This window comes from Callospermophilus lateralis, unplaced genomic scaffold, assembly GCF_048772815.1.
Source record: "Callospermophilus lateralis isolate mCalLat2 unplaced genomic scaffold, mCalLat2.hap1 Scaffold_43, whole genome shotgun sequence".
In the NCBI taxonomy this organism is placed as follows: Eukaryota; Metazoa; Chordata; class Mammalia; order Rodentia; family Sciuridae; genus Callospermophilus; species Callospermophilus lateralis.
The window spans coordinates 13,549,640-13,577,463 of record NW_027514380.1 but is presented as its reverse complement, the minus strand read 5'-3'; the positions used below and the strand labels follow the sequence as shown (position 1 = coordinate 13,577,463).

At 38.3% G+C, this 27,824-nt stretch overlaps 1 pseudogene; it reads right to left on the bottom strand.

Annotated features, from left to right (window-relative positions):
* LOC143389090 (axin interactor, dorsalization-associated protein-like) overlaps window positions 1–27,824 on the bottom strand; it is a 58,923-nt pseudogene that overhangs the window by 9,590 nt on the left and 21,509 nt on the right.

The following is a 27,824-nucleotide window of genomic DNA, read 5'->3' as shown; positions in this document are numbered from 1 at the left end:
AAATCAAGGCTGTATTTCAAACTTAACTGAGAACTTTTTCTGCATTATTGACAACATTATGAAATCTTTCCCCTTAATCTGCTAATGTGAACTACCTTGATAAATTCTGCTAATAATATATTTTGAAAAATCACTCATTAGTTCATGAAGATTTTCTGAATTATTTTCTACAGCATCCTATGTATCATAGTTTATTCAGTCAATCTTCATATGGCAGTTACATTATTTCTAACTTTTTATCATTATAAAAAACACCCCAACAGAGAATCTGGTATATATGCAAGTGTTTCCCCCTCTTTTTCCTGTATTTTGCGGGTGCATCTTCAGAGTAAAATCCCACTCAGGAATGGGATTGCTAATGAAAAAATATGTACTTATATGTTGTTAGAGAATGCTCAATTTCCCTCCAAAGGAACTGTACCATTTTTCTATTTCCACCAGTGATTAATAAATACCTATTTCCCCTAAGACTCACCAACAGTAGCTTTAATTTAGGTTTTTTATTAAAAATAAAGTTGAGTATCTTTTTATATGTTTAACAGGTATTTTTAAATGTGTGTGTGTGTGTGTGTGTGTGTGTGTGTGTGTGTGTGTGCACGCACGCACATTCGCTCATGTTGTCTGTTCCTCTCCTGTATTCTGCTTTGGTTATTACAATTAAAATTTTTCTTTATATATTAAGAATGTTGGGTTGGGATGTAGCTGAGTGGCAAAGTGTCTGCCTTGCATTTGCAAAATCCTGGATTTGACCCCTAGTTCCAAAAAAGACAAAAAAAGAACCCACCCTACCCCACCCCCCAAAACCCCCAAGAATGTTACCTCTTTTATGTCTTACCTCTTTACTATCCTTTTTTTGACAGTCAAAAGACGATTGCTTTACAACTTTCAAAGTCTTTTTGATGTTAAGATTATTTTTTTCCAAGTTGATATTAAACTTGTTGTTACTTTGGGGTGAGTCAATTTTATAATTTGTCATCATCTAGATCTTTCAGTTGAAGTGGTAGGGCTGATGCTACATTCGTTACCAACAATCTTTTTGCCTGAGACTACACAGTAAGGTTTAATGTAATCATTATGCTTTGAATAATTTAATATGGAGGCAGTGATTGCAAGTCTGAATGTCTTGTTTAATTCAAGGTAGAATGTCAAACATTGTGCTCCATGATGAAGGAAGCTGAATGTAATTAAGATCATAGATTACATAGAAAGGTGCCTATTTAAGGTGTTTCAGAATGGTCTATGATGTGCTCTCTCTCTGCATGGTCAACTCCTACATAGTCAGTGAATCCTAAATCTGGCTAGATTTATTGAACTCCCTCAGCCCTTCTTTTTGCCAACCAATGACATTGGTGCACATCTCTAATCATAATCATGTGCTTTTGGCTCTGTCTTGCTGACTACACAATAAGGATCCTGAAAGGTGTGGGAATTGTTCCTTTTGTAGTATGCACAAGGAATAAACAGATCTTTGTTGAAGAAATATTTTATTGAATGAATGACTGAATTTCCAGTTCTAGAGGTTATCATGCTCTAGTAAACAAATGGCTAGAGAATCTATATCAATGAGTGAAGAAATAATAAACATAAAAGAAGATCAAATACTAAAATAATACCATCTATAGCTCCCAGGTTAGATGAAAAAGGGTGCATGTTTTTGCATCAAATATAAAACCATGATAGTTGTAAATTGAGCCAATGCATTAAAAGGAAGATTTCTAAGTGAAGAATTAACATATCCAATTTCATAGTGTAATATGAGAACAAGTCAAGTACATTCATAAAATCTGAAGACTAACAAGGATAAGAAAGAAATCACTACACATAATCCAGCGTAAACTGTGCTATTCCAGCTAGATCATCTGCTCTCAGATCTAGAGCAAAGATCAGAAGAAATGTTCTTCCACATGGAATTGCTATGTAAATAAGAAATAGCTAACACTTGTGAGTGTTTGTGATGTGCCACGTACTGTCCTAATCCTCTCATCAAATCCTCACAACAATGGTTTAGTTCTATTTTTCAGAGGTGAAAAGTGAGGCATAGAAAAACAAATTATCCATAATCACACAGTAGTTTGGCTACAGAGTCCATGCTTTTAACCATCATGTCCCATTTTAACATCTTTTTTTAATTGTCCCTAAAGCCTTAAAAGGAACTGCAGGAGAACCTCCCCATCTCAAGCTTCTGCAAAAGTTCGTTTTGCCATGTAACATAACAGTCACAGGTTCCCAGGATTAGAATATAGACATTTTTGTGAGGCCACTATTTATGCCTTATACTTTTAAATATGGAAAACTCTAAATGGCTACAGCTGTCCAAACCAAGTTTTCAATAACATCCCAGGGATGTTATTGAGCTGTCACTAAGAACTCCAAGTAAGGGAGTGATTAAAAAAGAGTAACATTTGAACTTTGTACACTGGGCAATGCACATTCACAGGAATGGACAGAGACTGAGTAGCCCAGAAAGCAATATGATAGGTCTTTAACACTCAAATAGCAGTGAGCAGCAGGACTGTGTTCATTTGGTTAATTCCACTTTCAGTTTTTACTGCAAGACAAAGGAAGCCATTGTTAGCTGGTGAGCCCCAAGTTGTACTGAACACAGAAAGCACGTCTTTTTCTGACTTATCTGCCCCAACCACCTCTTATGCACCAACCAGAGCAAGCATGCTCTCACTGGTGTCAAAAAGAGTTGGAAGGAATTACTCAATTCTGTGTGATTTTCTGTGAGAGGAAGATTCTAAGCCTAAACCTAAAGACAACTCTGATAAAGTAATGACAATGAATTAGAAGGTTTGGAACCATTTCACCACACTACTGTAATAGGGGAAACCAAAAAGTCCATCTTGTTGATGGAAACTATTTATTAACAGGTAGTACTTGGGTAAAAACTCAAGTTGCTCTATTTCATTGTGCTTCATCTGTGGAAAACAATTTATGAAGGTAGCTATGGATCCCCCAAATGGCTGTTTGTTAAACACAGACAAGTTCACTCAAGAATGTTTTAAAAACTGTGTAAAAGCGTCTGACCTAGCCAAGAATGTTACAGCCACTTCCACTGTGGAGAGAAAAGGGAATTGGGCAAGTAAGGCCTCTGCCTCTGCTGGGCATCCCACAGCACTGATACAGACCAAGCAATGAAGCACCACTCTACCTGCAAAAGGTATAGAAAAACAATGGGAGAGCATCTGAAGCCCCCCACCCCCTGCCCGCAACTTTTTTGTTCCAAGAGGATGCTGAGAAAAATGAAGGTCTGAGTATCAAGTAGGATGGCCTCACATTCAATAATCTCTCTGTAGCAGTAGAGATCATGGAGAATCAGACAATGAAAGGACCACCAGCCTGAGGATGAGTCTGGAGTGACATGGATATGAAGGTCAGTGGGATTCTTAAGACCCTGTCCTCACATGCAGAAGGGGAAATCATTTTTTTCTTTCAACTTTTTATTTTTTCTTTTTAAAAATTGCTATTGTTTATATCTCATATCACACCATAAGGACAATTTCTAGTCCAAAATTGAAAATGGCATGACAGTCTTTGTTCCAAAATAGTACATTATTGTCTAGGTCAGAACATTAAAAGAGGAAAATTACCAAATATTATATTTTTTAAAACACTGATTTGAGTTTGCTTATTGAATAATTTCATTTGCTCGGGTTTTTACATAATATTGTACAAATGTTTTTCACAGGCATTTACTTCAATAAGAGGTGAGTCAGTCTTCATTTTGCCTTGGTGTTTGGTGAATTAAATGTCATAAATAAAAAGTACAAAATTTTTGCCCATACTTTTAGGACAGAGATGTACCTGATATCTAAAATGTAAACTAAGCATTATCATATGTATGTGATTATATATGTCTTTTTTGTTTTAGATTTATCATACTTGTAATTAAATTCAGATGTCTGATACTACCAATTCAAAGTCTGTCACACACTTTTTTAAAGTGCACATTTCTTTGTAATTTTAAAATGCAATAAAAAGGATATATATAAAATAATATTTTCTATTATTTTGGGGTAATTTTAACATAATTTAAAATAATGGTACTGTCAAATCATTATTTGGTCGTAACATTTTGTAGATGGCACAAAACATGAAATGGGTCTTAAAAATCTAGTAAGAGAAAAATTTTGCAATTTGTACTGCACATCTGCAATTTGTACACACATAAAAATTGTGTGAAAATATGAAAACACATGCACAATTTCTTTTGGGTGGTAACTGAGTAGTAGTTGAGGAACTGCTCCAACCTTTCAAAATAGAGTAAAATCATAAGAAGTTTGTTCACTTTGAAATTACATTAAAAGTTTGATAAAAATCTTAGGGGTCATTAGCTTCAAATAATAATATTTCTAAGTCTGTCAAAAATTATACCTGATTAAAGTTGTTTGTATATAGGTTATATGAGTATATTCTTATTTTTATTTTCTTTATTGACTGGTACTAGAAATATGTATTTTTCTGTGTTCAGAAATATGTGATTTGGATAATGGCTGAATTTTTAAGTGTCACCATCATATCTGGAAAAAAATAATAAATACTCTCACAAAACCTACGATGAATCAGTGGGTATATGCTTCATACACAGATGCTATTTAGCATGCAAGGAAGAGTTACTACAGGTGCTGGGTTAAAAATTTGAGTGGCCAGAGCACTTTCAAGAAAAAGCAGGCCAGATGTTGCTTAGAGCCTTGATGAAGAGTCTACTCAATAGACATTTCCTATGAACCAATTTCTTCAAAGCTCTGGAGAAAACTTTTTTTGACTTCAAGTGACAAGATTCATGGATTTAAAAAAAAAAAAAACTGAGCCAGGCATAGTGGTGCATTCCTGTAATCCCAGCAACTTGGCAAGTTAAGGCAGGAGAGGCCAGCTGGGCAACTTAGCAAAACCCTGATTTCAAACTAAAAAAATAAATCAAAGAGCTGGGGATGTAGCTAGGTGGTAGAGCACCCCCAACTTCAATCCCCAGTACTACAAACAAACAAGAAACAAATTATAAAAAAGAAATCTTAAAATGTTTCCAAAACTGCTTGAGAGTAATAGAATATTAACAAGCCTTAAAACTATTGAAAAACAGCTAGGAGAACTACCAGATAACATTGAATGGTATTTTTCCTTCCTTTCAACATAAGTACATGACTGGATGAGGGACTCTGGCTCTGACTGTTCGGCTCAGTCTAAGAATTTGAGACTTTGAGAGAAAGGAAGTGCTTGGAGAGCCAGAGTCTAACTGCACACTTTGGTGGTATTTACTGCTTAACCCTAGATATATTCTGAAATTCTGTGAAATAAGGATGCCTTAATATTCATGGAACAGCAATGAATATTTTGTTGCAGTTTTCAACTTCCTATATGCATGGGTAAGAAAAAAACTGCACTTTAGCTGAAAATGAAATCCATATTTGCTTAACTCTCAAGTTCAACTCAGAATTGAATATTTATGCAGGAAAGAAACAAGTACAGGTTTGATATTAAAGAAGTAAGATTCACTCTTCATTTTGAGTTTCAAAAAAACATTTTTTTGTACATATCTAAGACTATATAAAAGATGAATAACCAATACAAATATAGAATAATGTTGAGATTGCTAGGCTTATGTTTAGGTCACTCAGAAATGTTTTTTTAAATTTTGTCTAAAATTGTGTCATGGCTATTTGTGCATGTGGTACTAGGAAATGAATGTAGGACTTCACACAGGTGAGGCAAGTGCCCTACCACTGAACTACATCCGTAGTTCTTTCTATTTTGAGACAAAGTCTCTCTAAGTTGTCCCCACTGGTCTCAAACTTGCAATCCTCCTGCCTCAATTTCTCAAGTAGCTAGGATTATAAGCATGTAATCCTGGCCAGCTATTTTTTTTTAAATTTGTATTACTTTGGTTTATCATTAAGAAGCTTTAATATTCAACATAATAAATAAATTTTCAGGTAATAAATGATAAGTTATAAATTTATATCCTCTATTTAAATAAAATCTCCTGAGATTACCTTAAGAAAATTAAACTACTATTTGGACTTAAGCCAGTTAGTGTTTAAAGCAGTACACAAAAGTTACTGTTTGTCTTATGAGAATTGAAGGCTTTGAAAATGATATTAATGTCAAAGAAAGGTTTAACAATTTTTTATTCTTTTCAAGAAAGGTTGGATAAAAATCCATTTTTATTTTTAAATGGGAATAAACTACTTTTGGTCATACCATATTTATATATTATACTTCATCTCATTAGCTTAACAGTAGTAGTGTTTAGCATGTGTGTTTGTCAAAACTCATAAAGCTGCACACTAAAAGAGATGCCTTTTATATAAGTAAGGGACACCTTAATAAATCTTTTTTTAAAAAGATCACAATAAGCTAGATGCTATGGCACAAGCCTGGAATCCAGGTGACTTGGGAGGCTGAGGCAGGAGGATCCCAAGTTTAAGACTAATCTCAGCAATTCAGTGAGGCCCTCAGCAACTAAGTGAAATCCTGTCTCAAAATAAAAAATAAAAAGGGCTGAGGATGTGGTTCACTGGTAAAGTAACCCTGTGTTAAATCCTCAGTACGAAAAAAAAAAAAAGTACAACAAACTTACAATTATATAAATTACATAAAATAAATGTAATAAAAATGTTATAATTCTTAGAAGCACCCTGCCATGATAATGTAGACACAACAGTCTTATCACGACTGAAAACTTGGATGTCCACAGTATAACAATTTTTTTCCCATTGTACAATTAAGTTAAAGGTTAAATTGTCCTTCAATGACATTTTCAATTTTATAATGACACAGGCCATGGAAAATATCATCGCAAATCAAATATAGACAATTGAACTATATGTACTCTTTCTTACTTTGAGGAAAATAATTCAGGGAATAGAAGGGTTTAATGAGCTTTCTGTATATCTGAAATAAAATACCAAAATGCTATATCAGAATACAAAAATCTGGTTATTTTGGGCTTAATTTTTCATAGCAAATAGACTTAATTTACAGAGTTTCTTTTCATCTCAGCAACCTGAACCCCATAAAGACCTTAATCTGTCCATTTCATGACTTACATCATCTGCTTCAAGGATCTTGTTTGCTATAGAAGTATAGCTAGTGAACAAATAACCAAACCAGAAATTTATAGAACTGGAATCTACTTCAATTATAGCATGTGGTTTGAAAAGGAAATAAAAAATACAGAAAAATTTTAGCAAATTTATTTACCTCATCATCTCAGCAATCTTGAAATTTCCTACAAATATGACAAGTAAAATATAGATCTTTTTTCATAAGGATAAGCAGATTGGAAATACTTACCTTGTACCAAAGAAACACTAACAATAACATTTTATAGTGACTGTAATTTTTCCAATAATCCTATGGTGTAGGACTGTTAGCACCATTTAGAGGTGATAATGAAAATACAGTAGCCACCACTACACCAGCAAATGAAAAGTATCATGCCAAATACTTTGTATGTGGTGCCTTAATTTTCACTGTAACCCTACAAATTAGGCATTGTCAACATCTCCTTTTATAAAGAATTAAGTACAGTCACTTAACTACTGATTGGCAGATGTTAGACTCAAAAGCTTAGGTATCTTGTTTGTCTAAGCCTATACTGTTTATATTTCAAACGTCTTCTACCAAAGAGTATTTAAATTACTGGAATATGACTTTAATTATGAAGTTTTCTGGATGATAAATATATTATATTTAATTATACCATAAAGCATAGAGTCTTTTAAAAAATGCATCACAAAAGTACAGTGTTATTTCTACACTTCCAAAAATAAACTAGTTCATCATAAGTAAAAACTGTGCACTGTATAAGAACAGAAGAAAGTATAGAAGTGGAAGAGGCAAAAAATTTACTCAGGGTGCTTGACTAGGGTATTTTACAACCTTGTCAAGATCTTCCACAAATAAAAAGGACTTGCTATGTGTTCTTTATTTCCCTGTTAAGGGCAACTGTTTAGTTTATGTTCCTCCAGGTCCAGGTTTCACAATCATATATGATTATTTAAAGAACAGCTAGATATATAAAGAAAATAATTAACATAGCAAACAGTTACTCTAGAAAGCCTACTTACAATGTTGGTCCATGGCTAGCATCTGGGAACCTGGATTTCAGCAGGATTTCCATCGTGCCCTGTTAAGAAGATCACTGTGCCTAAACGGTCCATGCAAACAATATGATTTGTGCTGAACAGTTGCTTTCTTCCTGGAGTCTGTGGTTTTGGTTCATGCTAACCCCAATAAGTGTCTTGTGCACTGAATCTCTACAGTGCTTCCCCAATAGACAATATTTTTCATTTCACAGGTGTGAAAGAATGTTGAGAGAATCAAGTACATATTTGACTCTGCTGGGAGAGGACTCTTAGAAGTTTGGTTTCCTCTGGAATTTGCCTGTGTACCTTTACCTTTTGCTGATTTTGTTCTTGTGTTTTCTTGTTGTAATGACTCAGAATACAACTGTGAGTACAGCTATATGCTGAGTCCTGTGGGTCTTCCTAGCCAATCACTAAACATGGGATATTTTGAGGATCCCTGACACAAATAGTAAGATACTTTCACAATAAACCGATAGCTACCACTGACAGAATGGCCGTGATAATTTGCTTAAGATTGGCAAACTTGGAGATGTTTTACCCGCCACTAACAAGTAAAAAAGTAAGTCCCAAACACCTGACCTTGAATTATATAATGTACATTTTTTGTACCCACCAGGCACTCTAGCAGGAAAAGAATCAGGAGACCCTGCTCCAGCACCACCTTCTTCTTCATCTTCTTCAAATTCTAAATGCTCTTTCTCACCAGGGGCTAAAATTCTCGTATATAAAAAAGGACAGAAAAATTAGTGAGCTACTCCACTTAATACACCAGCTAACCCTCAAAGCCACTAACTTCCCAGATAAGATGCTGATTATTAGGTTAATGTTGATATAAATGTCTATGTCACTCATTTCATTGCTACCAATGGTATCACTCATATCACCAATACCAAATTTGATAGGGAAAAAAATCCAGAAATATTTAAAAAACAGGCATAAAATAGATAATAAAATCAGAAGACAAAATATGGATGCTTATTTATTTACCTTAATGGGACAGGCTGAACATCAAATGGAAATTCTTTATTATATGTGAGAATATTCTTTAGGACTAGAATAAAGACATAGACAAACATTAGTCTTATATCTTATATCTTAGTCTTACATGTTATGTAAGTCTTATATATTAGTTAGTCTTATATGTTATATCTTAAATTGATACTTCTAATCGTATTTTATAGTGTATTAACCACACATTAATATATGTATTTTAAATTCCGAGCTTCACTATCATTTCAAGACTATGCAATTTACTACTGAGTGTCTTAGCAAAATAAAAATGTCCATAGTGGACTGCAGGTATCATTGTTTTCAGAGTACTGTAAGATCTCCAATGAAAATCTCAGAGCCCTCATAGAAAATGAACCATAAAATAGTTCTCCAATGTACAAGGTCCTAGGTGATATGGGGTGAAAGAGAATACCTCTTCTCCTGAAGTATTTTAATTAAAAGATTGATACTGAAGATGACTAATTAAAGAGAAATAGATAATCACATCTTATTCTTTATCCTAAGTAGATTTCCCTCAATACTTATCACACTGGTAAGGTTTGTAGCAGCAAGGTTATAATTCTAATATTCCTTTTATGATGAAATTTATTATATATGTGAACACACATATATACATACATATGTATGTATATATATATATATATATATATATATATATATATATATATATATTTACACATGTGTACACACACATACACACACACACACACACACACACACACACACAGAGCAGACTCTCTCCTCAGGGAAGTCATCAAACAACATAATGCTATCACCTCTTGTGTCCTGGTTGATTACTTTCTGGCATGTAAGCCTACAGACAGATGTTATACAATTCTATCTGTATCTGGAAAAGTATTTTATGAAATTTATTGTTTCATTTCCCAATTTATGGGTTCCTAGTGACTACCTGCAATTGTTTCAAGGTGAATATTTAGCATTATTAATTGGGCAACCCATGATTTTTACTCTAATTACTCAGACTTTAATTTTGGAGTCTTGCAGATTTGAGGTAAAAGGAGTATGGCATATTGGATTCCTAAATAAGGAAATTCAAAAAGAACAGGTTGTAATTACATAACTTATTCCAATAGGAGTCAATCATCCAGTGAGAAAGAAGTTGGAAACTTGTACCTAGATTCTCATTACTCACTCTTAATTCTCTCTCCCTTTAGCTCTTCCTCATCCTTTATCTCTTTCTTCTTCTCAACAAATGCATACCGAGTACTCACAATGTTCCAATCTCTGCTTTAGGTGTTAAAGATACACAGTAATCAAGAACTCATATTTGGACCTTAGACTTTACTAAGGAAAAGTAGACAATAAATATGCCAATAAATAAACAAGATAATGTAAGATGTGATTAGTGGTATGAAGGATACAAACAGGATGCTGTGTAAAAGCAGAGAGAACTTGGTAGAGTAGCTAAGGTAGACAGGGTGCCTTTCGAAACTAAACTGTAAGAAGACATTTGAGCCAAGACCTGAGATGAGAGGAATCATCCACAAGTGGCTCTAGCATAAGGGCTTCCCAGGTATTAGAGAACAGGCTGGAGCAACAACAAAGGTTCCAAGTAGGAAAGAGTTTGGCTTATTCAAGGCATAGAAAGGACTGTGGGAACTTAAGTCTGACAAGCAAAGGGGAAGTAGCAGGAGATCAAAGTAGAAGGTTTAAATCAAAACCTAGCCCTACAATTACAACAATTACTTGAACATTTACATAAATACTCTAATCTCCCCAGTTCTAAAATGAGAATGCTACTTCCTTTACAGGCTATTGAGAGAATTACAACCTAAATAAATGTATACAAAATGGCAAGGGAAAATCTAAAATGGACATTCACTCTCTCCATGACCTTTTTGATCTAGTTGACTAGAATCCTAATATTTCTTATCTTACTAAGAAGTACTGTTTATTTTTTTAATACAAGAACATCTTTTCTATACTTCTGCATGATCATTGTTACTAAACTATTAAATCAACTCAATATTAATAAGTACTATTAATAAATATTGATCACTTACACAACAATGGAATAGATACCCAAGAATGGGGAGCAGGTAACAAAAAGATTATTTCTCACTCATATCAGAAACAAGAACACAGAAATGATCATATTGTAATAAGAGTTAAATGAAATGGGCAAAAAAAATCAACCATTAAAAATGTATATAACAATAATTTTTAAAAGTTGATCCTGTTATGGTGGCATGTGTCTGTAATCCTAGGTACCAAAAGCCTGAGTCAGGAGGACTAGAATTTTATCTGCCTAAGCAACGTAGGGAGACCCTGTCTCAAAATAAAAATAAAACAATGAAAGGCTGGGGTTGTAGTTCAGTGGTAGAGTGCTTGCCTTGCACATGTGGCACTGGGTTCGATCCTTAGCACTACATGAAATGAATAAATAAAATAAAGGTATTGTGTCCATCTACAACTAAAAAAGTTTTAAAAAATAAAAAGGACTGGAAATATAGCTCATTGGTAGAGCACCTCTGGGTTCAATCCCCAGTACATCAAAAACAAACAAAAAAGTTGAAAAATATCTTGGTTATTAAGAATATCTTGGCTGAGTGTGGTAGTGCACACCTGTAACCCCAGAGGCTTAGGAGGATTAAGAATTCAAAGCCAACCTCAGCAAAAGTGAGGCATAAGCAACTCAGTGAGACCCTGTCCCTAAATAAAATACAAAATAGGGCTGGGGATGTGGCTCAGTGTTTATCTTGCATTTGTATTGTAACAGAATAATTAAATAGTATTTTCTTTTCTTTAGTATCAAAGCTCTGAAGAGAAAATATATGCTTTAGAATAATAGCTTTGTTATATTATTTTTACAAGTTAAAGTATTATCAAACATTTAATTTGTGTGAATAGCTTTAGAACTAAAAAAACCAAATTATGTTTTACTTTCTATAACTGTAGTATAGGTTTACGTTTTCAATAACTATGGAATAACAGATTCTATTGTTCTTTTAAAATAGCTTAAACTTTACATAGAGTTTTCTTTCTACCAATACTAGCAATGATGTCTTAGGAGGATCTGAAGAGGAGCTTGAATTTTACAAATGATATTATCATAAGTATGAAGCATGTCATGAGTTGGAGATTCATGGGCTGATTTGGTAGGACTTACACACTTTGGATCACTACATGGCAGACATCTGATGCTACTCCACCATGGAAAATTCAGCAATCCCAGCCTTTCTCTTGGAGCACGGACCTACCAACCTCCTGAAGCTAACCCTCAAAAGATGCCACACAGGCAAATATCAAAATGCATTCTGCTTTTGTGACTGACGTGTTTCATTTTTGTGGTAGGAAAAATGGGCAGCTGCCTCAATTTTGAAAGGTTATTTTTTAAATTATAAGAAAAGATTCCTTCAAAACATTCAAATCTATTTAACTCAACACAATCTTGCCAAGTTCATACTACACTTAAAGCATTCAATAGGCTCTGGGGTGGGGGAAGAGTCCATTCATAATCTCTTTGAGGACTGAAACAAATACAAGTGAAAAATAACACATGTGAGAGTCTGACAATGGATAGTTAAAATGATCCTATACAGGAGAGGAGGCAGAGTTTAATTATGCCTCTATAGAGACAGCAGAGAAAGCTTTCAGGGAGAGGTGGGATTCTGTGAAGCCTTGAAGGGTGGCTTAATAGAAGGGAATTTTGCAGGGTGGTGGTGGGGAGATATGCTTGAGTAAGCAGCAGTATATTACTGCAATTAACATAACAAAAAATGGCTCAGACTTTCACAATCATAGTTTTAGTATTTTCAGACAGAATTTAAAAGATTTCAAAATGTTGAAGTAAAGAATACATCAGCCTAATAAACCAGCCAAGAGCTAGGGATGTAGCTCAGTGGCAGAGCATTTGCCTTATATGGGCAATGCCCTGGGTTCGATCCCCAGCACCACAACATGCACAAAATTAAATTTTAAAAAAACTTTTTTTTAAAAGAAAGGAAACCAGCTAAGTTCAACATATTAAAAGTTAGAATTCACTATTTTTCCTTAGAAGAGGCTTAATTTTTTAAAAAGCAAGCTTGAATATTTATACTTAATCTGAAATATTACTAAATACCAATTTGTAGAAAATATTTAATTCCAACTCAATAATTAACTCACAACAAGTGCCCTTCTTGGATAAATTCCAAATTACAGAGTCTACCCTACTGAAATACTCGTTTATGTTTCATTGAGAAGCAACAGCAAATTAAAATCATCTAAAAGGATAACTATCAAGAAGGGAAAAGTACAAATGAAAAACATTATAAAAAGTATAATAAAGTGAATCTCCAAAATACTCATTCCATTTCTACTCCAAATCTTTTTTAAAAAGCAGAAGAAGTAATAGATTTTAACCTGATCTTCGACTAATACATGGGTCAATAATTTCTTAGGAATTTGAACTGGAGAGCTGTACTTAGGAATGATGTAGTACAGCACCACTACAGGTATTAATAACAGCATAGTAAAAGAACTGGTCCAGGTGACCCTAAAACTCATTCCTGGGATTTACAAGCTAATGTCGGTGTTGTCCTTAGCAAAATGAAACTGAGAGGATTCGAGTGCTTAGCATATAGATGCTATTCTAAAAAAAAGGGCAATTAATGAAAGATCTTGTTAGGCAATAGAAGTACTTGAGCATGCTCAGAGGAAGAGATAATAAATATATGAAATAAACATCCACATTCTTTACAGCCACTCTGTGTATCTGTAAGATTCTTAAATTTTGTTTGGAAACAAACAACTAATAGGAAATAGTGACTGAATAAGAAGCCAAAATCCTAATTATTTTTATCATAAAAAACTGAGGGCTGGTGACGTAGTTTACTGGTAAAGCACTTGTCTAACATGCCCAAAGCCCTTGGTTCAATCCCCAGCATCATCTCTCTCTCTCTCTCTCTCTCTCTCTCTCTCTCTCTCTCTCTCTCACACACACACACACACACACACACACACTCACACACAAACATAATTTTCAGTAGAACCACTGTATAAACAACTGTTGCAACCTTTTATTTAAAGCCATCAATGTGTTTTTCTCAAAATAATCTTATATTTAGCCAGTCATAAAAGATCATATATCATATGAGTCCATTTAAATAAAATGTCTTCAATAGGACAATTTATAGACAGAAATCAAACTAATGGTTTCCTAGGGCTGGGAATTGGAAGGGATTTTAGGGGGATGGCAAGAAGTGAATGACTGCTCATGGGAATAGGGTTTCTTCTTGTGGTGATGAAAATGTCCTAAAATTGATTGTGGTGATGTCTGCATAACTCTTCCAATTTACTAAAAAAATTGAATATGATATGTTAAATTGGTGAACTGTGCTTTATATAAATTATATCTCAATCATATACAAAGTATTTATTAATGCTTTTGAAAAATAAAGTTTTAGGTACAAAAAAACCCCCAAAATTTGTGAGAAATATTACATTGATTAGTATCCTTATATACATTGGATATAGGCATAAGAACTATTTCTGAATATAAGTGTGTCTCTATAACATCTCCAACTCTTATAATCTATGGCTGGAGATGTAGCTCAGTGGTAAAATGCTTGCCTAGCATGTGTGAGGTCATGGGTTTGATCCCCAGAACCACAAAGAAAAAAAAAAAACTTTATGATCTGGATTACATAAAGTAACCAAAACTATTAAAATGACAGAGTTCATCAGAATTCTTGCCATATTCAGAAGGATGGTGTTCTGAAGAAATGAAAAATGATCATCTAAAACTGTGGAAAAGCCACCAGAATCACAACAAATCTGTTACGCATTCCTTTGTTGTTGTCTGTTGTTAACTTCTCTTTTCCAACCCAAACAACAGAAAATCAGATCCCCTTCAGTATACTCTGAGAATCCTTTTTCTATCCTGGATTTGCAATACAATCACATTTCAGCTATCTCAATAATATATGTCTTTGTTAGAATTGCTATGAATGAATTAGATATTGGCAGTTTGTGGAATTTATAGGAACATTCTATTTAGTTCTTTTTTGGCAGGGGATACTGGGACTGAACTCAGGGGCACTTGACCACTGAGCCACATCCCCAGCCCTATTTCATATTTTATTTAGAGACATGGTCTCACTAAGTTGCTTAGTGCCTTGCTTTGCTAGGGCTGGCTTTGAATTTGATATCCCTCTGCCTCAGCCTCCTGAGCGGCTGGGATTACAGGCATGCACCACTGTGCAAGGCCCTCTTTAGTTCTTAAATTAATTTTTTACCTCTTACTCAAAGCATGTTTACATTAAAAGGATTGCACTACTGTGAACTGAGATAGACTGACAAATGTTCTGAGATTTAGACCCTGCTCAGTTACTGGGGATTTAAATGAAACAGGGCAAACAAATCATTTCATTTTTTTCCTCAATAGAGAATGTGACCACAAGTCTGAGACTCCTTTCTGTTTAAAAATGCTTTGATTTTATGATTCCCTACTTAAAAATCTTACTTAGTTGGATAAATAAAATCTACTATTCCCTAGTCACATACATGCACTGAGATGTGCAATCTTATCTCAATAACAAAAGAGTACAGGAGCTGGGTTATAGTTCTATTGGTACAGCATTTGCCTTGCATGTGTGAGGCACTGGATTCAATCCTCAACACCACATAAAAACAAATAAATAAAATAAAGGTATTGTATCTGTCTATAACTAAAAAAAAATTAAAAAAGGCTACATTAACTTACATTCATTCAGTTATTCACACTGTGCCTTTACCCATACTGCAAGATTAAATCCAAATGGTAATTAAAAATGCAAATATTGTAGGAATTTTAAAAGCACCAAAAAGTAAGAGAAATAAATCCAATCACTTTCTGTGCTAAACAATCTTAATATTCACAACAGATAAAACTCTTCCTAAAGGAATATAACTAAAAAATATAAAACAAAACTTACTTGGTTCTAGCTTCTTCAGGTCCTCCAGTTTAAATTCTTCCTGGGACTGTGTGGACTAAATTTAAAATATGCATATTATATCTTTTCATTACAAAGATTTCACTGCACCCTATGTCTTTTAAGTGGCAAGAATCAAATATTAAAATAAATATATTTCTTGCTTTAAAGGTAGAAAATGAAAAGTTCCAAACTGATTTTTGGAATATTCAAGCTAATAGAAACAGAAAAAATTAAAATCATATCTTTTATTTCTACAGTGTACAAAGTATGAACTAAATCATTTAAGTGTGAGTTCAACTGATCAATTCCAATTGTTATAAAACCCTTCTGAGATAATATTGCTTTGGGCATGAATGTCTAATATCTTATCAGAACAATTTAGAATAATTCATTAAAAAAAATCCATTTACCTATAAATCTGCGCTTCGCAATTCCAAGCATGTTGCAATTTTGCCTATGGTTTTCTGTAGGGAAAAAAATGCTATAAATCCCAAGATAATTTTAACTGTCAGTTACTAAAATCAAGAATTTTTATTTATAAGAGATCTATAGGGACTGGGATTTTAGCTCAGTGGTTGAACACTTGCCTCACATGTGTGAGGCACTGGGCTCGATCCTCAGTACTACATTAAAAAAAAAATAAAACAAAGATATAGTGTCCGTCTACAATTTAAAAAAATTTAAAAAAGAGATCTATACTTCTTTAAATAAATTATTATTCCTTTTCTAGCACCTTGCAGATTTTAGAGAAGAGAATCAGAAGACAAAGGGCTGAGAAGTGGGAGAGAGATGAGTATATATTCTCCTCTAAACTAATATGCCATAACCAATTCTAAATCAAGTTTGGTTTGGTGATAGGTTTAGATATGATTTAAAGGGCAACAAAAATAGCCATTTTGGAAAGCAGTGTGTAGGTTCCTCAAAAGATTAAAAATTGAACTACGATATGATCCAACAATTCCACTCCAGGATATATGGCCAAAGGAAAGGAAATCAGTAAGCTGCAGAGACACCTGCACTCCCATATTCATAGCAGCACTATTCTTATTAGCCAAGAAATGAAAACCTAAGAGTCCATCAACTGATAAGTGGATAAAAAAAGTGTTATATATACACAATGGAATACTATTCAGTCATAAAAATAAAGAAATCCTATCCTTTGCAACAACATGATGGAACAAGACCATTATATTACTGAAGTAAGCCAGGCACAGAGACAAGACCCAAAAAATCTTATTCATGTGGAATACAAAAAAGTTGATTTCATAGAAGTTGAAAGTAGAATGGTAGTTACCAGGGGTTGGAGCCAGTAGGGGTGGGTGGGGGGGATAAATAAATGCATCCTACATTTCAAAAGAAAAAAGAAAAATTTTGAAAGTTTTTAAACATAAGAAATGATAAGTGAGTAGAAAATGTTAACTGGATTTAAATATCACACAATATGTACATGTATCAAAACATGTTACCCCATTTATATGTACTATCTTTGTTATCTGTAAGTTAAAATATTGACTTTATTTATTTAAAAAAATAGCTTTTTTAAGTTGTAGATGGACATAATACCTTTATTTTATTATTTTGTTTTCATGTGGTGCTGAGGATTGAACCCAGTGCGTCACACATGCTGGGCAAGCAAGCACTCTACCACTGAGCTACAACTCTAGCCCCAAAATACTAACTTTAAAAAAGAAAACAGAAAATTAAAAAGGGGGAGGGCAATGAAAAGGGATTTTTGACATCTTCCCTTTCAATCATCTTCTCATAAAGCCTGAAATTTACTAAAAGATATCTGAAAGACAGCACAATGGTCTAATTAATTCTGATTAAAGCTCAATTCTGATTTGTTTAAAAACGTAGGCAATATTAACAAATCAGTATTTGTGATGAATGGTGCAGATTTTACAGTCTACCTGTTTTATAAAATAAGCTATAAAACAGATGTGATAGGGCACAGTCCTTGCTTTTAATATGCTCATGTTCTATTATGTGTGATAAAACATATACAAAATCACTATATTAAAAAGAGAGACACTCAATCTATAAGCTTCAGCAAAATAAGTTCCTTTTATGTCCTAAAGGAAAAGAACAAGATCTATATTAGGAATCCAGTCCCAAAGACTAGGGAGGATTTCCAAATCAAAGAGTTTGGAAAATTGTCATGGTTCAATTACTTAAAATCCCCAACTGAAAGCAGAGGGATAGGTTTGAAAAGTAAAGTGAAGTAGGGCATAGTTACTCTGAAAATGGACCTTCCACAAACTCCTTGCTGAGGAATCTAGAATTTCTTTAACAATAAGTTACACAGAAGTGTGTTTTTATTGTTCTTTTTTTTTGACATACATGCCCTTAAGAACACTGTTGTGAGCTGGGCATAGTTATGTGTACCATCTACTGGGAAGGCTAAGGCAGGAGCCTAAAAGTTTTAGGTCTGTGTGGGCAACACAGTGAGATTCTTTCTAAAAAACAAACAAAAAAACCCTTGGCTGTTGTGATACAGGTATGCAATGCATACATAATTTAAAGGAAAGGGGAAAAACTGAAGGAAAAATAATTTAAGTTATTTCAAACTGTCTAAACAATATTCAGAATAAGAATATGAATACCTAAGGTGGAAATGAAAAGGGGAGATTCATGAGATTCATAAAAGAAATTATCAGGGCATGCAGCTGAACAATGACACTGAGACTTCTAGGTCCTTCCAAAAAAGATATTTCTGAAATGTCTTTAGGAATAAATCTAGATCATAAAAGCAAAGAACTGTGTACATCATTTACAATGCTTACAAAATGACATATTTTGGAAAAAAACTGACACATTTTTCTGAATGTATTTTATGTATGACTTACAAAATTTTTAGTAAATTGGGGATTTGGTGATTTTGTGTTTGGTTAATGTTCTTTGAAAGGTAAAAGAGGAGTAAAGGGAAGTAACAGTATTGTCCTGGCCCCTGGTGCTTAGGCTAGTGGACACTCTTCAGTTACTCTATCTTCAACAAACAGCTAGGATAGCAACTCACAAAAAAATCCTATTATTGAGCAAGATATGCCTCTCAGATGCACAAGTAATAATATTTAATTATCTCCATAATCTTTTAAAAATTTCAATATAAAAGCTTAGAAAATATGCAATTTTAATCTGAAAAGAGATTACATTTGAAAATTATGTTTATACATAGTTTGCAAAATACTCAGGTTTATTCATCCTCTTAAATAGCTATGTATAGAAACCAGCAGTAAGCAATCTTTTCTACATAAAGTCTAATATCCCCAATCATTGTTGTTCAAATATACCACTCAACTCCAGCAAAACTAGTAAATAATTAAGTATAAATATAATAATCAAATAATTTATTAATAACAAGTACTATTAATTATTAACCACTTATTAATAACTAATGAGCACTTACCGACAGGCTCTCCTAAGTGATTTATAAACATTAACTTAATTAACCCTCCTCACAACTCTGAGTTAGCTATGATCATTTTACAGGTGTGAAAACTGAAGTATGGACGGGTTAAGTAATTTGTCCCAGTCATCAATGCCTTCTATACAACACACAAGATATTCAATAAAACCACACACTTCCATCAATTCCATTTAGCTATATTCTTTACTATATTCTTTCAAAACTGATTTTATAAAATAATTTTGCTTGTATTGAGATTTATCAATGAGCTAATCTTCAAAATAGCAGTTAGCTTTTTTTCCTTCTTGACTTTAAAATCCATTTTATTTCACACTTCAAACATTTAAGATAAAAATTTTGTACCTGAACAATAAGAGACCACTAAAAAACTACTCTCACTTAAACATTTCTTCAAGTTAAGCAAAGGCAATAGCTTTTTATACAGAAATGTATAGCCTCAGTAATCCCAAAGGGCTAGACAAGAGAAACTGTCCCTACTGCAGGTTCCTGTGCCTCTTTCAGCTTTCTGAAGCTCGCTATAGTGAAGCGTCCATGACCCACAGTGGGCTGGGGCCAGAGCCCAATCATAGAGCATGTGCTGAGTATGCATGAGGCCCTGGGTTTGATCTCTAGCAGTGTAAACAAAAAAAATATGAAGAAGCCCCTGATTATCCTGATGCACAGTTAGCTCACTCAGGACCTTCTGGGCTCACTGCTGATCTCTCAGGTGTATTCCAAGACTTGGCAGAGCCAGCAGACTCTGGCCCTTAGCAGCAGAGGTGCACAGCTTAAAAGGAATTCCAGATGCCAGCTCTCTGCATTTTCAATAGCTGTTGTGCCACCAGAGCACCTGTCTCATCTGCAGTAGCCAGAGATGACACTTTTGTTCCCAAATAAATGTTTGATTTAATCAAGCCACCTGCCTTCTTTACAATAGGAAAATCCACACACATGTTTATGTATTATGCTCCAAGGCATGGGCTACAGACCTTGCACATCCTCAGCGATTTCTGGGTGTATGGTCTGTTGCCCAGTGAGAACAGCTTCTACTTGTTTTCAATCATTTCATGTTGCAAGTTAAATATCACTGATGTGGGTTGAGGCTGCAGTCTTTTGTCACAAGACAGAAAGGCAAGTGGAAAGAAATTAAAGCCTTTCTATGGTCTTATGTTCTTGGCTCAAAAAGAAATCAAGGGAAAACAAAGTTTAAACAAGGCAGTAAACAGGCATCACTGCAGCTGGAGTTAGAACCAGAACTTTACTGTAGTGTACACACTTTCCCACCTAGCATCAATACATGCATCTGGGCAGGAACACCAAGGCACTACAGACCATATGAAAATATCCCTCTCTGTTAGCTTCTACCAGTGTCTAGATGGCATCTACACAGACTGCATATGGATGGGCAGCCACACAACAGCACAGCCATCCTTAAGACTGGCAGTGAGGACACAGGAGCAGTGTGCAGGATGACCCACAGGTTTACAGTCTAGCATCTGACATGTACATGAAGATTAAAGTTCTTTGTTGCTATAGCCCCAACTTCTTTTTCCCCTTGACCTTCCCATGGATCAAAGCAGCAGGACTCCTGGCTACTGAAGTGAGGATCTGACCCCAATGCAGGGGCATTCTGCAGGAGCAACCCACAGGGGCTGGGGTGGGGTAGATGCATACTGTTTTGGAACATTGTAGCACTCTGCCTTCCTCCATTTTCAGTGCAGATCCCTGGGGAAACAACTGCTATCTCCCAAACCAAGTGGTCAAGTGATCTGCACCACACCTTTCAGTTTCAATGAACCACAGAGAACTTCACCAGCAGGAAAATATACATTTATGAAGCCTCAGTACAGGAACACAAATCCTGGGTGACAGAAAAGGAAGCTTCTGGTCCTGAGAGGAGTGCATGAGAAGCCAGGGACCCCACAGCTCCCATTCCCAACATGACGATAGAAGTGTGCAGAGACCCAAAGACAAAGACCCATTTCCAATCTTCAAACACATACCACTACTCTGGTCCCAAACAGCACACCAAATCCTACATAACCTTATACCTAGACCACAGTGAGTAGGCCTCCCCTCCGAGTTTCCCGAGGGAGAAGGAACAGAAGCAGAGTCACTGCACTTGGCATCCTAGTCCTGAGTACACTAGCACAAATGACACAGAGAATTACAATGTATTTACAAAGCATTAAAAAGTCAGTTGATCACCTACATATTAACCCCATTCTACCACTTGTAAAATCACTAGTTTGGAAAAAATAAATAAAGACCTTCAAAAAGAAAAAGAAAAAATGATTACCAAGTTTTACTTTTTGTCAGCTAGTCTAGTCACTGCAACTTTTCTGGAGGTGCAAGAGGTGGGCAACTCACTGGATGGCAGGAGCCTGGAGTGCTACAGCCCCTGAGCTGGCAGGACTTGGCATTGAGGTAGAGTCAGCTCCTGGCTTTTGGTAAAAAGAGATCCAGCAGGTATGGGCAGGTGGTGGGAGCCTACAGTCCCACACACTGGGAATGGAAGGATAATCAGCAATGGGGGTCTTCAGACCTGCTGGCTAAAGAGATTTTATACATGGAGGACCTGCTGGCTGGGAGATGGGTAGCAGACATTCTGAGGTGGGGATGCAAGAGTCCAGATTGCACTCAGTAGCTGAGTGTGGAGCTTTCCCACTTCAGCTGCTGATGCTGGTTGAAGTTGTGGCTCTCCCCACGGCCACCCTCCTTCTCCTCACAGCTCTCCCACTGAACGATAATGATGTCTTCCTCCTCCTCCTCTCCAGCCTCACACTGCTCTTCCTCTTCCTCCTCCTTCTCCTCACCACTGTTCTAGTACTGGTAGGTCTGCGAGTCCAGCTCATGGCCAAGTCACCGAATGTCCACCTTCCAGGAGCAGCAGCAGAAGGGAGATGTCCCCCAGTGAGGGAGACTCTCCAGGGACAGGGGCCTAAGCCTTGCTGGAAGTGGTCTCTCCATGGAGTCCAGGCATGCAGAGAGCTCCTGGATGGGGATGCTCAGTTCCTTTTTTGGAGCACTGTCTCTGCATAGAGTGGGAGGAGCATCAGCCTGAAGCCAGCTCATCTCTGTACTTACAGGTACTAGGTTATATAAACTTCAGTAAGGCCTCACTGAGCCTCAGTTTACCCTATGGATTTGAGGATTTTTGCTCGCCAAGTTGTGTGGTTATAAGGTGGAGGCACATGGACATGGAGGAGCCTGGTCTACAGTGCTCTGCAGCCTGGGGCCTTCTCTGCTTTTATCTCCTTTTGGAGTTCATGGTGATGGTCAAGGCAGAGTCATTGCCATCCACCTCATTCTCCTTCCCCGTGTCCTGGTCCCATGAGGTTCACTGATGTGCAGCCCAGATATGAGACACCCCCAGGATGATCATAAACCCCAGGAAGTAAATGCAAACAATAATCACCATGGTAGCAGGATTCAGGATGACTGTCAAGGGAGAAAAAAGGCCAAACAGGGCTGCAGAAAGGTCACCCAGATTGAGGCTTCCCACCTGTCATTCGTGAAGACACACTCCATCTGACCCTCAGAGACTAGAAAGCGCCAGGAAGAGCTTTGCGTGGTCAAAAATTGATCGGTCACTGTGGCTGTGGGCAGGCAATCATTTCCTTGTGTGTGATGGGGAGCCAGAATGGTGCTTCCGTGCTCCCAGCCAGGTGGGACAGGGATATCTGCCTAAGCTCTGTGTGATGCTTAGTGTTTGCACCTAGGTGCCTCCCAAGTCCTTCCTGTAAATGATTGAGGACTGAGCAGGTTGGGGCCTGACAGGTAAACAAAGAAAGCATTGCTTAGGGTGAACAAACTGTGGTTGGGCAGCCATGTGACTGCCATGTTCCACAGGATTGACAGCAGAGATCATGTTACCTGCAGTGGACAGGAAGAAAGGATCACTAGGGATGAGCATCCTGACTGTTTCCAAGAGGAGAAAAGGGGCAGCAGCAGCTGTGAACAATGCTAGTCTGAGTAGCCCCTGGGCCCTGCTGTAAGAAAATGGTGCATGTGTCAGTGACCAGAAAAAAACTAACAAACAAAAACAAAACAAAAAAACACTTGTAAGAAGTTAGAAACCACTGTAAATCCGATGTTATTCCATGTCCAAGAAACAGCCCTTTTCTATTTTTTTATTTTTAATTTTTTTTAAAGAGAGAGTGAGACAGAGAGAGAGAGAATTTTTTTAATATTTATTTTTTAGTTTTTGGCGGACACAACATCTTTGTTTGTATGTGGTGCTGTGGATCAAACCCGGGCTTCATGCATGCCAGGCGAGTGCACTACCACTTGAGCCACATCCCCAGCCCAGCACTCTTCTAATAACAACAAACAAACAAACAAAAACAAAACAAAACAAAACAAAAATGCTTGTAAGCACTTAGAAACCACTATAAATCTGATGTTGTTCCATGTCCAAGAAACAGCACTTTTCTAATAATTCCTTTATAGTTAACTTTATAAAATAATCCACCCATGAGAGCAGAGTGGCAAAGCAACTTCAGGTCCTAGTCACTTGGGAAGTGGATGATTTAGACATTTCCCCTGCCTTACCCCAAAACCCAGAAACTGGAAAGATGACACAATTCAAAATCTTTTATTTCCTTTCATGGTAAAGATGATCAGTTGCTAATAAAAACCCTGGATCCAATTCCCCAGACCACAGAGCCCTTGAGCAATGAGAAAGCCACACAAGATGCTGATGAAGGCTTCAGAACAGGGTGCTGCTCTCCCTGCTGTGGTCTGACAGTAACCACTGCAAGCTGGGGCAGTGTTAGCCCTGAGAGCGTTGGGGCCCTGCATCATTCCAAGGACCCACCTTCACTGCCAACAGAGCCAGTGACATGACACCACTACAAGGATCCTTTAGTTAACCAGCTGCTGTTCTTTATAGAAGAGCGTCCTTTTGTCTCATGTGTGAAAACTTTAGCAACAACCTTGTCTCTTCCTGTGGTATTCCATAACACTTGCTCTCTATCACCTCCCTCCAGGGTCCCTCAGGCTCTCACTCAGAATGCAGCAGATGGTGGAATGGAGAAGCAGCCCAATCTGTCAGTCCAGACTGCACAGGTCTAACCACAGCAGGCCAGGCTGAAGAAGGCCACCACTCCTGGGGTAAGCCTCATTTGCCATGATGAGTGTGCTAAGGTGTGTCTACAAATATCAGGTCCAAGAGACAGGGCCCTCTGTCACCACCACAGCTGGCTGTTCTGGGTAGAAGCCCTACACATACCTCCTCATTAAGTTCATTGCTGAGGTAGCAGCCATTTAGCTCAGAGCAGATGAGAATGAACTACCAGTTGGTCAGTTGAACTACCAGTTGGTTAATGAACTACCAGGTATGCCAGTTCCAGTAGCACAGGAGTTACAAAACCTTTTGGTAGCTGGCCATGGTACCACACCTGCAGGGTTAAGAAGAGTACCAGGTGTCTCAAGTTAGGAAGCTGGGTGGGGCCAGAGCCAGGACCCCAGTGGCTAAAGGTAGGCACCTGGGTTGCTGAGCCAGCAGGCCAAATGCATGTGGTTTTCCAATTGAGGAAACAAACAGCATGCTTGGCGTTTTAGGGGCATATGCTAGTCCTTTGTAAGTTAGTGCCACATGTACTCTTCTTGTTCAGAAGGTGGACACTGTGCAACAATGCTGGCTCTCCACAAGTTTGCAGATAGTGGGAGCCAGGTGGCCTCCAGCTGGCTCTGGCCTCTCACCTGTGAAAACCATGCCCAGGTCATAGGGGTTCACTTCAATGCCCTTCTGCTGCAGGTGGGCTTTGTCCACCTCCAGGCTCTCCAACTCTGGGTTTGGTTCCTCTCACTCTTCCATATGCAACCACTTCAGATAGAAGGGACTCTTGAACTGCAGAAATGGCCCAACCAGATGTCACTGAGCCTGTGGGGCCCACCAAAGCTGGTCATACCTAATGGACACCCAACTCAGGCTCAAGCTCACAAACCCCTTTTCAGGAAAGCAAGAGAGGTAAGGGAGAGTCAAATTCAAGAATTGGGTCTACTGAGGGTGTGGCTCAGTGGTAGAGCATGTCCTTAGCACACACACGGCTCTGGGTTTGATCCCAGTGTGAAATAAACAAAGCAAACAAACAAATGAGAGCACTGCACAAATCCTGGGCAACAACAACAGGAATACTCCTATGGAGTGAGCTGAAAGACATATCTCAGAGCCACATATCAGTCAGAGAAAGGTGGAAAGACCCTGAATTGGTTTCCAAAGAGCATGATGACACCAGGCAAGTAAGAAGCCCTCTCAGGAACAGGATCTCCCAAAACCTCAGAGGGAAAGAAGGTGGGTACATCAGCAGCAGTAAGGAGTGTCCAGGAAGGTAAGGAGGCCTCCCCATGCAGAGCAGCTGTTACCCTGGGGTCTTCAGATTCATCCCCCAGGAGCTACACTTCTCATGGGATTGTGCTGATGATTCCAAGCTCAGGGAACAGGAAAACCCCTAAGAGCTCTGAAATTTAGAAGCAGTTCAGGAAAAGCAGTGGACTCCACTCTGGTTGATCCTGGGCCCTTCCAGCTACAAAATCATGATGTAGCTTTGGACTGGGGGGACTACAATGCAGGCCACCATATTAAAACACCTGCCACCAAGAATGAGGCTATCAGGGCTCTGAAAACCACCTGGGAACCCACAGGTGCAAATGATGGTGGAGGGGGACCACACAGGTTCTCACTATCTTGGGACAGAAAACTGTGGCCCCTCCAGGAAACACAGCCATCAGCACAGCTCCCACCCCCACCATGTGGAGTGTGGAGCTGGCCAACTTGGAAAAATATCATAATTATCATGCAAAGTTAAAGAAGTTACACACAATGTCTGCATGCTGTAGGCTTTCCTTTAGGTAAAGCACTAGAAAATTCAAAATAATGTATGGCAACAAAGAAGAGACCACTGGCTGCTTTGGGGTGGGTGGCTGGGGAGTGGCAGGTTAGCAAGGCATTAGGAAAGGGGAGAGAAATGTTTGGGATAATAAGAGAGGGGTTCACTATGATTGTGGCAAAATAAATCATGGGTATATACATATATCAAATTTACCAAACTGCACACTCCTAAATATGTGAAGTCTATTATACGTCAATGATATTTCAACAAACACATATTTAGAAAATACAGGGGGAAGAAAAGCTTCCCCCTCTGGAACCTGCGTCTGTCCAGTAGAGTGAATTCCTCACATCCATGGACTCCTCAGCCCACATAGGGCCAAAAGCCTCACCTGTAGAGGTCCCTTCAGAGGCCACTACCAACCATGGGGAGGAGCTCCAGATCTGCCCCAGAGTCTGGATCAGGACTTCAGAAGAAGACTGAGGAGGGGCCTCCCTCTCAGCTCTGGGCCAGTCCCACCTGCCCAGCCTGAGTCGCCCTGACTCCCACTACCAAGCATGAAGGGTGCCACTTCCCAGCAAGGAGCCTCACCCTGAAGCTCTGCCTGCAGGAGGAAAAAGGGAAAGCCCGGTGGGACTCGCAGGCTCCAACCAGCAGCAACCCAGCACCTTCCCTTCCCTCCCGTGGGAGCTGAGGAACATGGGCCAGGAAGGCTCCAAGCACCCTGCAGCCTCTTTTGTGCTGTGGCTTCTATGGCTCCCCTGACACTTGCTGCTGCCACGCCCAGCCTGCCATCCTCAGGCCCAGGGACAGCACAGTACCTGAGAGGATGGACCATCTTGGTTGACTGCCTTGCAGGCCCTAATTCCTCTGCAGCGCCCTCGGACCTGGGTGTCTGGGTGAAGGGGGGGGAGCTCCCCCCCCCACACCCAGGTGAGAGGGCACTCTCCCTTCTGGCAGAGGCCCTTGGGACCTGGGTGTCAGGGTGGCGGCAAGCACTTCACCACTCCTCGAACCCAGGGAAGAGGGCACTCCCCCTTTCCTGGAGGAGGCCCCTGGGACCAGGGTGTTGGGGTGAGGAGCGGGAAGCTATCCCCCGCACCCAAGGGAGAAAGCACTACCACCTCCCGGGGGGAGGCTCCTCAGACCTGGGTGTTGGGGTGGGGAGAAGCTCCACCCCCCACCCCATACCCAAGGGAGATGGCACTCCCCCTTTCAGGGGGGAGGCCACTGGGACCTGGATATCCGGGTGGGGGGAGCTCCCTCCTCATCCTTCCTGCACCCAGCCCCTCTTAACTGGGTTTGTAGAGGGAGCTCACTCCTGCACCCAGGGGAGAGGGAACTCTGGACTCGAGGTGGGAGGTCCCTCTAACCTGGGTGTGTGTGGGAGGGAACTCCCCCCCACGCACCCAGCGGAGAGGGCACTCCCCACTTCAGGGGGGAGGCCCCTCTAACCTGGGTGACAAGGGGGAGGAGCTCCCTGGCACTGCACCCAGGGGAGAAGGTACTCCCCCTTCCAGGGGGGAGACCCTTCTAACCTGAATGTGGTGGGGGAGCTCGT